Here is a 5251-nt window from a genome sequence, read left to right on the forward strand (position 1 = left end):
TCAGACCAGACGCGCGCCATTCGGACGAATTTCCTGAATGGAAGAACAAAACAAATCCGAATCCCGATTTTTGATAACGAAAATTTTGGATGCCTCCGAATGTCATTCTGAATAAAGTTTTGTTCTTAAACGTTTAAAAAAACAGCGTAGAGCAGTGACATCACAAGGGGGTGTGGCCCGCACCCGGGTGACACCAAAATGACTGACAGTCACCCCATCTGAAATGTCGGGCACAAAAGTCATGGACCGAGAGCGCCCGACAGCGTCAGGAGAGAGGAGGGGAGCCGGCGGCATGCCTCATCCCGCCGTGCGAACGTCCCCCTTCTCTCTGCCGGCGCCCATAAGAAAGATGGCCGCCGGCAGTCATCAATCAGATAGCCGCGCATGTGCCATGACGACGCAGCGGGGTCTCGGGACGCCCCTGGCGTAGAGTCCCCCGAATTCCTACCCTTCAGGTCTGGGGGGACCCCAATGCCAATAAAAAAAAAAAGTGTAGGGTCCCCCCTAAAATCCCACAGCAGACCCTTCATCCGAGCATCAGCCTGGCAGAATAGAAAGAAGGGGGGGGAACGAGCATGTGCCCCCCCCCACCACCATACCAGGCCACATGCCCTCAACATTGGGAGGGTGCTTTGCCAGGGGGACCCCATGCTGATGAGGACAAGGGCCCCTTCCTCACAACCCTGGCCCGCTGGTTGCAGGGGGTCTGTGGGCACATCTGAATCTGGGTACCCCCAGATTCTGCCCACCCCGCTGCACGCTGCCCCGTCCGATGCCGCCGAACACCTGCTGCAGAATGACAGCTCAGACCCGAATGTCAACACAGGGGCGGAGCGAGTCGTGATGTCATAGAACGTGTTCCGCCTCTTTGTTTACATTCCCTTAGGGGACCCCCAGGGTACACAGACCAGCGCAGGCTCACCCCCCAGGATACACAGACCAGCGCAGGCTCACCCCCCAGGGTACACAGACCAGAGCAGGCTCAACACCAGAGTACACAGACCAGCGCAGGCTCATCACCAGAGTACACAGACCAGCGCAGGCTCATCACCAGAGTACACAGACCAGCGCAGGCTCACCCCCCAGAGTACACAGACCAGCGCAGGCTCATCACCAGAGTACACAGACCAGCGCAGGCTCACCCCCCAGGATACACAGACCAGCGCAGGCTCATCACCAGAGTACACAGACCAGCGCAGGCTCATCACCAGAGTACACAGACCAGCGCAGGCTCACCCCCCAGGATACACAGACCAGCGCAGGCTCACCTCCAGGGTACACAGACCAGTGCAGGCTCACCCCCCAGGATACACAGACCAGTGCAGGCTCACCCCCCAGGATACACAGACCAGTGCAGGCTCACCTCCAGGGTACACAGACCAGTGCAGGCTCATCACCAGAGTACACAGACCAGCGCAGGCTCATCACCAGAGTACACAGACCAGCGCAGGCTCACCCCCCAGGATACACAGACCAGCGCAGGCTCATCACCAGAGTACACAGACCAGCGCAGGCTCATCACCAGAGTACACAGACCAGCGCAGGCTCACCCCCCAGGATACACAGACCAGCGCAGGCTCACCTCCAGGGTACACAGACCAGCGCAGGCTCACCCCCCAGGATACACAGACCAGCGCAGGCTCATCACCAGAGTACACAGACCAGCGCAGGCTCATCACCAGAGTACACAGACCAGCGCAGGCTCACCCCCCAGGATACACAGACCAGCGCAGGCTCACCTCCAGGGTACACAGACCAGCGCAGGCTCACCCCCCAGGATACACAGACCAGCGCAGGCTCATCACCAGAGTACACAGACCAGCGCAGGCTCATCACCAGAGTACACAGACCAGCGCAGGCTCACCCCCCAGGATACACAGACCAGCGCAGGCTCATCACCAGAGTACACAGACCAGCGCAGGCTCACCTCCAGGGTACACAGACCAGCGCAGGCTCACCTCCAGGGTACACAGACCAGCGCAGGCTCACCTCCAGGGTACACAGACCAGCGCAGGCTCACCTCCAGGGTACATAGACCATCTATTTGTAACAGGGTGACAACGCAGGAGGACATTTGGGAGATGTGGACGGAGTGTTGTCACCCTATAACAGGAAGTGTCTGAATAAGGACCTCCATGGCGGGATCTCCGGGGATTGTGGGAGGTGAAGTGTGACGATCACAACACCACACACCATCCAATCTGATTCCCTGTACATGGAGGCTGAGGATCTAATCAGATTGGAGGGTGTGTGGCTTCATACACATCGCACGTGATTGGCCCCTCTCATATCGTCCGACAATCGTATCATCCGATCTCAAATCGCTCACAAACCAGCGGCAGCGATTAACACGCCCCCACCTATCATGTAATCGCCCCGCCTCCTGAGGGGGACACATATCCGCGCTACACAGGCCACTACCTGCGGGTCAGGGGGCGTGGCCGCAGGTGGTGCTGGGAAATGTAGTCTCTCAGGCTCCGCCCCCTCCAGGATCTGCTCCTCCCGACTGACGGAGAGTAACCCGGAGCGAAGAAGACCCGAGGACCCGGTGGTGGGCGTGTCTGCGGGCGTGTCTCCGCCCACTTCCTTGGCGACTGACCACATAGAGACCAACCGAGGCGGCATGACGGGTGAGAGCATCGACCGATCGGTACACCGCAATCATCACCCCTCCCCCATCATGGTTCTTGTCCCCCCCAGTCATCACCTAACCCACAGGGAGTAAAAGAAGTATCTGATCCCCTACCAACCAACAATAATCCTGGCTCCTCCCACAGACGCAGGAGGTCGTTATAGCTACAGGGAGTAAAATAAGTAATCGACCCGGAAGCAGAAGGCCTCAGTCATGAAGGGGTCAATGTGCTTCTTCTTGAGCTTTGTTGCCTTGGCGATATGTTTTGGGGTCGTTGTCATGCTGAAAGACCCGCCCACGACCCATCTTCAGTGTTCCGGCTGAGGGAAGGAGGTTCTCCTCCAAGTCCAGTGGCCCCTCAATGCGGCAAAGTCGGCCATTAGCAGAGAAACGGCCCCAAAGCATGATGGGGGGAATTTATCCAAATCTGGAGCAGCTGAGCACGGCAACCAATCAGCATCCACCTTTCATTTTCAAACCTTAACTGAGCAAACGGAAGAGAGGAGCTGATTGGTTGCCGTGGGCAACTGCTCCAGATTCTTCTGCTCCACTTTTGATAAATTCCCCCCAATGTTTCCCCCCTCCGGCTGGACTGTAGGGACCGTGTTCTTAGGGTCGTAGGTCACCATTGTTCTTCCTCCAATCACGGCGAGTCGAGTTCATGCCAAAGAGCTGAATTTTGGTGTCATGTGACCGCAGCGCTTCCTCCCAATCCTCTGAATCATTGAGATGTTTGTTGGCAGGCTTCAGATGGGCCTGTACATGGGCCTTCCTGAGGAGGGGGGACGGGCCTGTACATGGGCCTTCCTGAGGAGGGGGGACGGGCCTGTACATGGGCCTTCCTGAGGAGGGGGGACGGGCCTGTACATGGGCCTTCCTGAGGAGGGGGGACGGGCCTGTACATGGGCCTTCCTGAGGAGGGGGGACGGGCCTGTACATGGGCCTTCCTGAGGAGGGGGGACGGGCCTGTACATGGGCCTTCCTGAGGAGGGGGGACGGGCCTGTACATGGGCCTTCCTGAGGAGGGGGGACGGGCCTGTACATGGGCCTTCCTGAGGAGGGGGGACGGGCCTGTACATGGGCCTTCCTGAGGAGGGGGGACGGGCCTGTACATGGGCCTTCCTGAGGAGGGGGGACGGGCCTGTACATGGGCCTTCCTGAGGAGGGGGGACGGGCCTGTACATGGGCCTTCCTGAGGAGGGGGGACGGGCCTGTACATGGGCCTTCCTGAGGAGGGGGGACGGGCCTGTACATGGGCCTTCCTGAGGAGGGGGGACGGGCCTGTACATGGGCCTTCCTGAGGAGGGGGGACGGGCCTGTACATGGGCCTTCCTGAGGAGGGGGGACGGGCCTGTACATGGGCCTTCCTGAGGAGGGGGGACGGGCCTGTACATGGGCCTTCCTGAGGAGGGGGGACGGGCCTGTACATGGGCCTTCCTGAGGAGGGGGACCTTGCGGGCGCAGCAGGATCTCAGTCCATGGCGGTGTATTGTGTCACCAATGGTGTGTTTGGTGACTGTGGTCCCAGCTACCCCGAGATCATTCACAAGCTCCTCCCCCCGTGTAGTTCTGGGCGGATCCCTCACTTTACTCATCCTCACCCCATGAGGCGACATCCTCCATGGAGCTCCAGACCGAGGGCCAATGGTGGGTATTTTGTATTCCTTCTCCCCGAGCTTCTTGCTGAGAGTCTTGTAGCCCACAAAAGCCTCGGGCAGGGCCACGGTCCCCGACCTCATCTGACAGCTCTGTGGTCTTGCCTATGGTGGGGGAGGGGTGATGGAGGAAAGAGATTCTGAGGACGGGTGACCTTCTTAAAGTGACAGGACTCATCTGTGTAGGAGGAGCCAGTCTGTGGGAGGAGCCAGGATTATTGTTGGTTGGTTGGGGATCAAATACTTCTTTTACTCCCTGAACTGCAACTCCATTTATAACATTTGTGTCATGTGACTTCTCTGGATTTTGGTGGATATTCCGTCTCCGGTGATACAAATTATATCTGCCGGGGAGCCAATCAGTATCCTCCTCACTGTATGTGTCCTGGTGTCACCGAGACAGGAAGTGAGGGGAGATCTTCCAATGGGAACACCTGTTCTGGTGACGTAATTCCTCTCACTTCCTGTTGGGTGTTCCAGACAGGAAGTGAGGAGAAATCTCCCTCAGTGGAACACAGACTGCAAAAATCAACCCTGACAGAGACTCCACCCGGGGGGAGCGCAGCGACCCAACTCTGAGGATGAAGATGTGGGCGCTGCATTTCCGAGGCCGTCATCCTCATCCTCGCTGTAATGTCTGTGAGAAGGATGTTCATATCGCATTGTAGACACCTCTCCGGCTCCCGTATCTCCCTCTAAGCCCCGCCCACATACACAGTGTTCACCAATCCCAGCGCTGCTCTCCAGTCCGCCATTAATATCCACTGGGGGGGTCAGGAACTTCCTGCATAGAGGAATACGTGAGAGGCGGAGTTCCCCCTCATCGCCCAATCACATCCTCCCATCATGACCTGGACCCGCCCCCGTTTGATGCTGCCACTGCGGAGCGTTGTACAAATTCATCAACTTTACCCAACACGTGAACTCCTCCCACTACCCACAATGCCTCTCTGCAGAGCGCCCA

Source organism: Nanorana parkeri, unplaced genomic scaffold (genome assembly GCF_000935625.1).
Source record: "Nanorana parkeri isolate BGI_ZX_2015 unplaced genomic scaffold, ASM93562v1 scaffold2109, whole genome shotgun sequence".
NCBI lineage: Eukaryota > Metazoa > Chordata > Amphibia > Anura > Dicroglossidae > Nanorana > Nanorana parkeri.